Source organism: Notolepis coatsorum (assembly GCF_963971535.1).
Source record: "Notolepis coatsorum genome assembly, chromosome: 5".
Classification (NCBI taxonomy): domain Eukaryota; kingdom Metazoa; phylum Chordata; class Actinopteri; order Aulopiformes; family Paralepididae; genus Notolepis; species Notolepis coatsorum.
This window is the reverse complement of record NC_140169.1, coordinates 19,177,573-19,190,359: the sequence shown is the minus strand read 5'-3', so window position 1 is coordinate 19,190,359 and position 12,787 is coordinate 19,177,573. Positions and strand designations below refer to the sequence as shown.

General features: G+C 45.4%; 1 protein-coding gene across 1 annotated transcript in view; it reads right to left on the bottom strand.

The window, feature by feature from the left end:
- mrasa (muscle RAS oncogene homolog a) overlaps positions 1-12,787 on the bottom strand; it is a gene marked incomplete at its 5' end in the record, with an annotated part of 43,925 nt that overhangs the window by 9,259 nt on the left and 21,879 nt on the right. The window lies entirely within an intron of this gene.

Sequence of the window (12,787 nt, the reverse complement as noted above, 5' to 3'; positions counted from 1 at the left end):
GCGGTCAGGTGGCGTAGCGGAGTCACCAACGCTGGAGACCCCGGAGTTCGCGTGTTCGAATCCAGCTCCCGGCGTTGTCACCAGCTTGGCTGGCCGTTCACACTAATACAATTGGCAGTATTAGGGGGTGGGGAAAGCTGGCGGGTGGGTCCTGGGCGTTGTGGACAGCGACCCCTACAGTTCGGTCGGGGCGCCTGCTCAGCGAGGGTAGGATCTGGAGAGAGGTAGTGCAACCTTCCACATGTTACACTCTCCCAGTGGAATCTGCGCGGCCAGGCTGGCTGCCGGCTGGCTGCACATGCGTCGGAGGAAAGCATGTGACAGTCTCCGGCCTCTCGGACCAACAGTAGGGGAAAGTGCGCAACAACCAGGAAGGGGGTTGGGAATTGGCACAACGACTAACAGTGGGATGGGAGAAAAAATTGGAAAAAAGGAGGGGGAAAAAAATTAAAAAAAAAATAACGGTTATGGTACGGTTATAACATAAAGTGGATGATGACATTGATTCAGAAGTTTACTGCCACAAGCAATGTTAGGTTGATGCCGACAAGCCTTCAATTAAAAAGAAAATCTTAATTATATCATATCTAATCAACTTCACGGTTGGTGAAGGAATGTTTACTCAGCTAATAGGCCTACTAACGTTACTGTTTTCATTTGTAATTTTCTCATAATTTTCTCACAAGACTAATGTGTGATATCGGATAATGTGGATATGGGGCGTTTCAACAGACATTATGGTTCACTGTGGGAGTTAACAGGGTGGGACTTGAGGCGTGTTCATGTGCTGCACAATTTAAGTTGAATGGGATTCATAAAGAATATTTGTGTATATGAAGGATTCATAAAGAGTATTTGTGTATGTAGCTGTGGCCATTATATGGTTTCATAATTTATATGTTATTTAAGTTTGTAAGTCTAGTGTAATATTTGAGAATGTATTTATGTTGCATTTCTTATTTTCTTTATTATTTAATTTGCTACAATTTATAGTATATTCATTTTGAATCTGGTTATATATGGTGTCCCGTTAGGCTGCTCTCGCGTTTTACTTTTGGGACTGATTACGGCACCTGCGAGCAAGCGGCAGGGATGGTCGGAGTTGTACAGGTTCCCCAAGACTGTTGACAAGAACAGAAGAATGAGGTGGATTGGAGGACCAAGCTTTCAATAAACCCATAGAAAGAAACCACTTGTGTCTGCTGTGCTTGGAGGGAGTTACAGTGAAAACTTGCACTGTTCAACGATGCGAGTGGGCGATGAAACAAGTCCAAGTTTAAGGCCGGCGTCCAGCGGACCTTCCCCGACAATTGTTTGCTGCGCACCGTCATCAAAGGACAGATGAGTCACAAAAAATACGCACTACACGCATAAACACAAGGAAGTAAGAAGATGCACACAGTTTAAAGAGCAGCGTTTCAAGATAAAGCCATAAAGAACTTGGACATTATAAGTTAAGAGTGGTCTAAGAAGAGGGCTTTTGTAAACGTTTCTATAATATGTTTTACTGTGAATTCTAATTACTGTGGTGTGCGTGCTAAACGTTTTGACTTATTTGCCTATATAATTTAATTGAAGTTAACCATTTATACACACATTAACACTATGATCGCCGTGGACGAGTTTACACGTCATTCCTAGCCATGCTCATTCTGCCGAAGATGCCGTAACTCGTCTTTGATGTCAATATTTAAAAAATCTGTCATCGAAATCATATTTCCTTTCCGGCGCCCTGAGACACACTGCAAAGCTCCACTCAACTCTCTAGCGGTTCAAGAGCGCCATCTGGTGGCCGATCGGCAGATCGCCAGCCGGAAATTAACCTTTGAACCGGTAGTGCTCATCCATATGTGGTCCGGGCACTCGCTATCGTTAGAGAGACTCCGTATTGACACAGTGAACATCGATCGGTGCAAATAACTCGAAAAAACAACATGATTTGGACGTATATACTATTATACAACCTGGAAATGGATCGGGCATTTCTTCATCCCATAATAGAAAAAATTCTGTTCCACGCTCATCTGCCAGCGGCGCGAGGAAGCCACGGTAAGATTCAGCGTTATATTCTAACGTCTTCTATACTAACTGATCTGATGAACATATGACCCACTCTGGATGAATCATCTAACGCTGCCCACGGAATTATAAACGATCCCCCGCCCATCCGGTCATCATCAGATGATGCGTAGAAACTTCTAGAACCACGTCCAGTTGACATTTTTTATCTCGCACAGATTCCTACCAAACTGTATTTGATCATCAATATAATGCATTTAGGGCTATAAATCACGTTCTGAAGAAAGCTGCAGAAAACGATAAAAACATACTTATACTTTAGACCATATTTTAGTATGAATATGTGAATTGAATTGAATTGAATACTTTATTTTGACACAAATCGTATGACAAAAAAACATTTTAAAAGACAAGACAATAACAGTGTCAATAACGCAGGTCAAAAATGGATAAAACACAATAAAGCCAAGGCTTGTTTCCATTGTGGTCCATACATGGAACATAAAAAGGCACAGAAACACAAATGGACATGTACACTGACAGGACACATTCTAAAAAAAATTATAAAAACACCTAACCTGACAACTCATACAGTTAACTAATGTTAAAAGAAAATCCGCAAACCCTTAAAAGCAACTCATGATAAAAGAAATAAAAGCCAAGTTATGATAAAAGAGATAAAAAAAACATTTTTTAATGTTTAACGTTGCTACACCCTAAACAATACATATAGGACATTGAATGGGCCATAATAATGGTAATTTAGTAATAGAATTTAAAAAGTTATAGCCCTGCAAAGAAGGGGAACTTCTCCATAGACAAATAGAGCTGGCGAGGGATGGTAAATTATGAATTTAACCCATGGCGATTAAAGTGTTAAGGTGTCAATGTTAAAGTGTAAATATATGTGACTGGCCGTGGGGAGGATGGACTTGTTGAGGCAACGTACATTTTTTCTTTTTACATATTATGAAAGTACAGATTCATACCTTCAAAATAAGCCATCACTTGAACATTTTGGTGGGATACTTTTCAAGCTACTTCCTATGAATCATGGTGATATCAGAAAACGCATTCAGAGATGAATGGCCTTCTAACTTTGTGGAGAGTTTCACACCTGTGTGTTAACAACTACAACCCTACCCAGAATGCATTGTATTTCATGGCCCCCCTCTCTCTCTGGGGACATTAACACCTTGCGTCAGGCTCTTGTGTTATGTCAATTTGTTGGAAGCCTCACATAAGCCATGTTGTGGAGGTCAAGGTATTGGCTGAACCAACAATCTTCTTTTATCTTATATAATGCTTTGGTCCTTATCTGAATTATTGTGTTGAGGTATGGGGAAATACCTATGAAACCAACCTACTTCCTTTGGTTATGCTCCATGTAAATGTATTATAAGGAAAATGGGGGACCCTGATATAAACAAGACAAATCAAGTGAAAGAGTTAACCTTCTGTAGTGTGGTAGTGAAAGAGTTAACGACAGGTTATGTATATAACCTAGTTATATGAGTACTGGCTAAGCGTCCCGCTCTTAAGCCATACCGAGATATACCTCATCTCATGTACCTATTGTACTCCATCAACGAATAAACCCAAAATACACCCCTCACCTGCCAGGCCCCGCCCCTTAGTGGCGTGCTACATAGGACTGGGCATGGCCACCACTCACTCTTCCTCGGAAAAAATCGTTTCCAAAGAAAAGTTTCCCCAAGGGAACTCAGGGCACGCTAAGAGCGGGACGCTTAGCCAGTACTCATATAACTAGGTTATATACATAACCTATCGTTATATAGCGTTAGGGATGGGTACCTTTCACATTTGAACCGATACCGGTACCGGTACCTGTGAATCGATACCGGTACCCAACGGTACCTTTTTTCGGTACTTTAGTCTCAAGAAATGTAATTTACCTACCTCAGTCGTAAAAAAAAATCCAAACTTCAAATAACTACAATTTCGACAGTTTTCGGCTTGTCATTGCTCCGACTGCTTTGTTGTTGAATCAGGTCAAATCCTAGGTACGCATATATTGTGCGTGTGAACGTTGACATGAAAAAAAAAAGGTAAAAAAAAAAAAAAAAAGTAAAAAAAAAAAAAAGGTTTCTCACTTGATTCGATACTCGGTAGTACCGACGTGTTTCCGTTCGGTGCCTCAAAAGTACCGAATTCGGTACCCATCCCTATATAGCGTACTTGCATCGCGTCCCGCTCTTAAGCCATACCGAGATATGGGGTAGAGCGGACGCGAGGCCCGACAGATGCACCCCCTGAGGACCAGTTAGCCCACATCAAGGGGGAAGGGGAGTCCCGTCACCCCATCCTTCCTAATGAAGAGGGGGCGCAGTCAACTCCACCCGGGTGCGAACAAGAGGGAACTAGAACCCCTTGAACACACAGCACAGGCGGAACCACGTGTGACACAACACACTGTGGCCCATACCCACACACCCCTGCTACCCCACCAAAGGACGGGAAGCAGGAGAGGCCACAGACCTCAGAACCACCTGGGAGACAGAACCCCCGGTCATGTCCATGAGGTAAAACTTTACGAAGGGACCCGGGGAGGACCATGAAGCTGCAGCACAGATGTCCTCCACCGAGGCCCCACCCAGCAGAGCAGCAGAGGCTGCCACCCCACGAGTGGAGTGCGCCCTGACGCCCCCAGGGGAAGCCAGCCCGGCCAACGTGTAGCAAAGGGCAATGCCCTCGCACAACCAATGGGACAGGCGCTGTTTCGATAGTGCCTTACCAGCACGAGAACCACCGTAACAGACAAACTGATCGGTAGCCCCGAGGCCCTGAGTACGGCTGAGGTAAATCCCCAAAGCCCGGACCGGACATGACAGGTGAAGGCCCTCCTCCAACTCACTAGCTTGAGGAGGCGGATGAAACGCCTGAACCACAATATCCCTGGAGCGGAAGGAACTCCGGATATTTATAGGCACGAAGGCAGGATTAGGCCGCAGAGTGGCACCGCAATCGGAACGAAAGACAGGCACTCTGGTCGTACCGAGAGAGCACAAAGCTCACCCACGCGTTTAGCGGAGGTGACGGCCAGCAATAACGCGGTCTTGAACGACAGCTGTTCCAACGGCGCTTGCTCAAGAGGCTCAAACGGGGCCAAGGACAACCGACCGAGGACCAATTGAAGATCCCAACTCGGAGCCAAAGAGCGTTTTACCGGCTTAACGCATCGGGCGCCAAGCAGGAAACGCTTCACAAGAGGGTGGCTGAACAAAACATCACCCTCAAATCCCTCATGATAAGATATAGCTGCTGCATATACCCTCACCGTTGAAGCCGACAGTCTATCAAGGAGAGACTGGAGGTAAACAAGGACAGTATCCAGGGGGCAGGACACCGGTCCCTGCCCCCCGCCTTACACCACTCTTGGAACATACGCCATCTGCCTATGTAAGCGCGACAGTGGAGGGAGCATGCGCATTCCGGATGGTATCAACCACAGAAGGGTCCATCCTCTCCAGACACCCGTCAGGATGAGGACCGCCCCGCGACATTACACCTGTACCCATATTCACCCTGTCGGGGATGTGGGGAGCCCTCAGGCCGCGCAGATGGAGGACGCCCATAGCCAGCCGCCCGCCGCCCGGTGCAGACGGGGGGAGCGTACTCCTCCCTGTCTGTCGACATACGACACTGACGTCGTATTGAGCGTGTCGCAACACGCTCTGAGAGGGATGCCCATAGCACTCCACCCGTTGACTGGGAAGAGGAGTACTCCACTTCCAGTCTACAGCAACCCCAGGCTGGTAGGAACCCTGCCTGGCATGAGACCTGACGATCCACCTTGACCGCCAAGGACCAGAACGTCGGCAGGGCAGAATACACTTCGTAACCCCTGACGACGCAGAGGCCCCAGTGCGGCCTCCATGCACTTGGTGAAGATGCGGGGAGCCAGAGAAAAGCCGAACGGCAGCCCCTGGTACCCATACGCCAACCCTGTAAGGCAGCGTAGGTAAGCCCTAGGACGGAAGATCGGGAATGCGAACACGCATCCTACAGGTCTATGGAGGAGAACCAGACCCCCACCTGACTGTGTTCAACAGGTAGGAGACGATCCAAAAAATACCGAACCTTCCCATGGTCCAACATGGGTCTGACACCCCCCCCCCCCCTCCCGATTTCTCAGGCACCAGAGAACACCGGGAGGAAAACGCCACGACGATGGCTTGCTTCGTCCACAGAGATCAGATCTCGTCGACCAGAGTTGTCACTGCAGGTGACCCTGACAATAGGGTCTGTACCAAACCCGAAAACGGGTGGGGTTGTGTTTTTAAACACAAGTCCCCGCCTCAGCGTTCTCTCCATCCACCTCGACATATGGTACTGCCGTAGCCATATGTGATGACACTCCCAACGCACCCGCCGCCATGTGGCGCAGGTCCGCAAGGAACTGTAGATAGGCGGCCCGGTCCCACCCGCTGTGCGTAGCCAACCCTGGACCCGTGCGAGCAGAGCGTTCCGTGGAGTCGGGTCGGAACCTGACACTACCCACGAGGCAATCGCACCCAAGGGGGGACCCCGACAGAAAGGGCCGGTTTGATATGGGGGAAGCTGACATCAATCTAGGTGACAAAAGCCCCCCCACTGAACACCCCTCCAGAACATGCTGAGGAGTTGTTCTGCAGCCGGACATGCAAGGCGTGAGGACCCCTTGGGTTCCTACACACCGTAGCCCTGCAGTGATATTACTACCACCTAAATCACGCGCACCTCTTCTTTTCAGACCACTGCCGATCTCGCAGGAGTGGGAGGCACCAACATGATACCTGGCCTGGCGAAGGCGAGGCCGGGGAAGCCCGCACTGTGTGCCTCAAAAGGTTTCGAGCCCCCCTGCTGACAACACCTATAGTTGACAGACGTAACACCAGGCTCAACCAACACAGCTTATGGTGTGGGAGCCGCTTGACAGCACAACATTCTCACGGACAGACCCAGGCTCAGCCATCAACTGGGTGTCGGCCCCTGTCCCCATGAGAAGCGAAAAGTGGGGCCGGAAGACCAAAATCCTTTGCGGAGAGGGGAGCCCTAAGCGGTTATAGCTTGCGGCTGGGTCAAAGCTAATAACGTCAACAACCTCACGCGATATGTCGACGTCGGCTGGCCCTCAAGGCCCCGCCACCAGACACCATTTGTCGATAGAAAAAACAGCAATTCGAACACAGTTCTAATCGCTGCCAATTCCATACCGTGGCGGTACAGGCTTTAGCAGCCCACCAGCCAATCGCCGAGCCGACCCACCTCATGGCGTCGGCCGGGCGGGGCACTGTTTCAACATGTCAAAAGCAAAGGACTGATGCTAACACGGAGCACCAGTGGTGGGTGTAAACAGCAACCTCCACTGTGGTGTGCACCATGAAGGGGTTAATGAATAAATGAACTAACACCACGAACATACTGTAGAATGGGCAAGCCCATGTACACAACGTTAAGAGGAGGCGGACCAGAGAGAACCAGTCCCGCATTCATTCATAATATTCACAACAGCACACCAGCCCTAGACCTCAGCCCATTTACCCATGAAGGTAAACAAAGCCCCCCCCGCTATACTCCCCCAGTAGACACCGATTGACCGTCAGCATGAATGGTTGAGAGGAGGGAAGATTGTAGCATAGACAGACATTCCCGTAGCAGAGAGACAGAACAAAAACAGTAGCCCCACTATAGCATAGCGGTCGACGCTAATGTGGACAGAAAACAGTCAGCTGAGCCACAACACTGGCCGCCGCTAAATTCCATCCTGCAGCAGTATAGCTCTACTGCCACCCGCTGGGCCGACTCGCTCTCAAGCATCGGCTCCCGGGTGGGGCACCGTCCAGCCCCGCCGAGGCACAGGATCGATGCTACCTGGCTAGGCTACCTAGCTACGGCACACCCGCCCTGCACCCTGTTGTCAACCCATTTACCCGTAAAGGGAAAAATAGGACTCAGCAAAACCCCCCACATTAGCTACCGACTGACCTTCATCAATGAACCGGTAAGAGGAGGGAAAAGCGGCAACATCCCACGGCGGGGAACATTAAAACAGTGCCCAGCATTTCAGCAGTAGTGTTAGCATTTAGCATTAGCATTAGCATTTAGCGTTAGCATTAGTGTTTCAGCAGCACGCTCCAGGATCGCTTGGAACCCGTCCACTTCAGTGGAACGTTCACCAAACCATCCCGCCCCTGGCGCCGACACACATGGTTGTAACAAAACAAACCAGCATTACTAACACTAGCATCAATGCCTGATGACACAGGGCTCACCTCGATAGCCAACCTTGCACGCTGTTCCTCGATCTGCTGCCACAAGACGAGGGAACATCAGAATAGACCCGACGTGTCGTTGGAACATACCCCAAAGATGCCAGGGGTAAGCACATCTCCGTAAGTACCCAATATTATCTAAACTTTTTCAAATCAACTAGTTGCACTAGTCTTGCGTCCGCTATGATGGAAACGAAATTAGAGGAAGAGTGAGTGGTGGCCATGCCCAGTCCTATGTAGCACGCCACTAAGGGGCAGGGCCTGGCAGGTGAGGGGTGTATTTTGGGTTTATTCGTTGATGGAGTACAATAGGTACATGAGATGAGGTATATCTCGGTATGGCTTAAGAGCGGGACGCGATGCAAGTGTGCTATATAACCTTCTGTAGTGTGGTAGTGAAAGAGTTAACCTTCTGTAGAGTAGATAAGATAGAGGGTTTTAAGATAAAATCCTTATTCCCTATTACGATAATAATAAGTTGTTTGTTATTTTCTTTGAGTTTCCCATTAGGTTGCAATAAATTCACTCGAACGAAATTCGTTCGCTCATCAAATTCGTGACATTCTAAATGTGTTTTAATGTTGTTTAATTTAATGACAATACACCCGCGGACTCAAGTTTTTTGATGACGGTCTTTTTTATTTTTATTTTTTTTATCTTTTTTATATAGACGTTTGTATTTGTATTTTTGTATTTATTGGTTTAAAATACAGAGACAGTGCATATTAAGGAACATTTGACTGTAAATATGCCAGTTTAGCCAAGTTGGCTAATTTTCAACTGTAGTCTCTGGGGCAGGTGACATGAGCACAACAATAATTAAAACATAGTACAATAATTAAAACACAGTAGGAATCAGTATAGGTTACAATACACTAAAATACATACAAATAAATACATTAAAATACAACCCCTCAGTTAAAAAACATAGTACAGTAATTAAAACACAGTAGGAATCAGTATAGGTTACAATACACTAAAATACATACAAATAAATACATTAAAATACAACCCCTCAGTTAAAATGGTCGCACACTTGACCATCTCTCAACCATGATTTTAAGTTAGTTTTAAATGAGATGTAACTTTGATACTCCCTGAGCCGTGTTGGAAGACTGTTCCAGGTGTGGGCTGCTCTCACGGAAAAGGCTGTCTGACTAAAAGCAGACCTCCTGTTTGGGACTACACAGTCCCCTCTGACTACAGACCTGGTATACCTATCAGCAGATGCTTTCTGTTTTATGAAAGTACAGAGGGGGGGAGGAGCCAAGCCATGTAGGATTTTATAGGTAAGGCAGGCATCTTTGAATTTGACAAGATTGTCCCAGCTCAGTAGGTTCTGGTTTGCTATACGTTGCTATAACTTATAACATTAAGATAAAGTGTATTAATTAACATTGTTCTTCTCTCTGCTAATAAAGGAGAACGTGTGTCTGTGTGTGTTTCAACACCTCGATAAGTACCACGGACAGACCACACCCAGCGTAAATGCCCTCGGCTGTAGTATTTCCACAGTATTGAGAGACAATACTTGTCGAACTATATAACAATAATTACCACATTTACAAGTTGTATTTAAGTTTGCAAATAAGGGCAAATAAGGGAACACATTAATGACATTTCAAAGATGTAAAAAAAACAAGATTTATTTTTTTTTGATTTTCTGAAGAGCAAGACATTTTTTCGTTTCCTGACACTTGTTTCTCCCCGGATCAAATTGGGTTTGGTCGCGTCAAGTCACATATTTTCTGATTGAACTACCCATTTCTAATTTAAAGTGTGTTTTGGAAATTATAAGTGAAGGCTATTATTGGCCATTTAATATGTATGTTTTGTAAGTATTATGAAGTGCTTAATATATATATATATAGGTTATTTTGAAAGCCAATTGAATTAAGCAATTTGATTTATTTGGATATTACTGCATTTAATTCAAATTTGACAAATGTTAAAGGTTTAAAGGTTTATTTACTATTTTCTCTTTACTAATTTGGGCACATTTAAAGAAGTGATTTACAAATGACAGAGCCAAGAGAGCCTACAATTGAGGTAGGGGACAGTGTTAGGGATAGTGCAAATTCCTAAGACCGACTTGAAGAAGGTCAGGTAGATGGTGCTGAAGCCCAGCAAGAGGAAGGACAGCAACCAAAACGACCTCAAAGAACCAGAACTCTAATAGAGAAGGGTAAAGCAATGCAGGAGGAAAAGATCAAAGCGCTTCAACAAAGATTCAACTACATTTACAATAAATGGAGGACACAAGTTAAATCTTCTAAAGGTCCGTTATCACAATCGACAGAACATTTGTCTAATGAGCTGCGTACTGATATCATTGCAGATGTCACAGTTCTTTCTAAAGATCTCCAGCATACTTATGATGAACTACGTGACATATCAACTCCAGACCAGGACACACGTCTAAGAGTGGATCTGTGTGCAGGGATATCGGAGTTAATTGTATCCAGAGCCTCATTTAGACTGGATGGAAGTGTGTTAGAAGGAGGAGAGAAAGAGTGGCCAGAAGCAGGCTCTCTCTTTGACTCAAGCACCTATAAATCTGGTTCTGACACTTCTTCCAGGAAAGGCACCTCAGTGCGTTCAAGCAGATCTTCTGGAAAGCAACGAGAAGCTGTCGCTGATGCTGCTGCAAGCCAAGCTGTTCTGGAAGTGTTAAAAGAACAAGAAAGAGAACAATTGGAAATACAGTGCCTAGAAGCAGAAGCTAGAAAGAAGGTAGCTGATCAAGAGGCAGCAGCCATAAAGCGCCGTTTAGAGAGAGAGGAAGAGGAAGCTAGAATTAAAGCTCAACTGGAAGAAGAACATGGAGCTATACAAAGGACTCTAGAGGAAAAGCGGAGAAAGATACAGCATTTGGAGGCAGTGAAAGGTCTTAATGCAGCACAGGCAAGAATTCTTGTGTACGATCAAATGGAGGCCACAGAAGAAGAGCGGAAAGACATACTAGAACATGAGAGGGTAGCAGACAACAAAGTGCCTGCTCCCACAAGTCCTCTGTCCCTGTATACGTCTCCCATACCACAAGTTGTGACCACCTCCTCAAATGACAGTACAGCAGAGCTTGTTAAGATGCTGGCAGGTGCTTTAAGTGCCAACATAATTCCAATTCCTGAACCTTCAATATTCAGTGGGGAGTGGGGACCCATTTAAATACAATGACTGGAAACTCTCCTTTGAAATACTGATTGATAAGAAGAACATTGAAGACAAGGAGAAGATATACTACCTCCGTAGGTATGTAAGTGGACAAGCTAAGAAGGCACTTGATGGCTATTTCTTACTCGGAACCAAATCTGCCTATGTTGCAGCATGGAAGATTTTGGAGGAGAGATACAGAAATACATTTACAATAGCAAAATCATACAGAGACAAGCTCCAAGCATGGCCCAAGATGGGATCTAAGGACAGCTTTGAGCTCAGAGAGTTTGCAGATTTTCTCAGGAGTTGCGAGGCTGCCATGGTCCACATCAAGGCATTGGACATTTTAAATGACTGTAATGAAAACAGGATTTTTTTTTTTTTTTTTTTATTTTTTAAACAAACACATAAACAAACATGACAACACACGATAAGATATACAAGCATTAATTGTCAGAGCACATCCAATGAAATCACATTTTAGTTAATTGTCTTATATAAGATATACCCCTAATACCTGTTATCTAAAAACCTACACACATATGCTCCAGCTCGAACCCCCCCCCTCCCGGACCCCACCTTGGGAAGTACCTCCATTATCCCTCGCACCTAACCAGACACTACCATTATAAGCTAGCTTTTATTCTCTCCACCACTTCTAACCACATTGACATTTTGGATTAATTGAGACCCAGAATTCTTGCTGTAGATATTTCTTGATAAATCACATCGAGATATGTAAGAAACCAAACTTTCCGGCAAATTTTTTCCGGTTGAAACCAGCGTGATGCTATCAGCTTTTTAGCTACTGTGATACCCGATAAAACCAATCTCTTTAGCTGTGGATTTACTGCAAACTCAAAAACATCATTCAATAGTAATACCGAGGGGTGTACAGGTATATTCCAAGATACGAGTTTTGATAATTGTTGGGTCACATCTTTCCAGAATGCCTTAACTGGTGGGCAGTCCCAATACATGTGCATAAATGTCCCTTCGTCCCCATTTGTACATTGGGAGCATTTGGAGTCTTGTTTAAGACCCATTCTGCACAGTCTTATAGGAGTCAAGTATGTCCTGTGAATATAGTTAAGATTGATTTGTTGATGATCCGGGTTCCTTGATGTAAGTCGGACATTTGCCCAGGCTCCTTGCCAATCAAAGTCATTTTCCAGGTCTGGTATATCCCTCCTCCAGACAGAGTCTAGTTGGAGGGTTTCATACGAGGACGTTAGTAATTGATGATAAAAATCTGAAACAAAACCTCTCGATGTCTCTCTTTCATAGAAGAATTTGTGGTATCTGTGGTGTTCAATTGGTATGTCTAATGGAACACT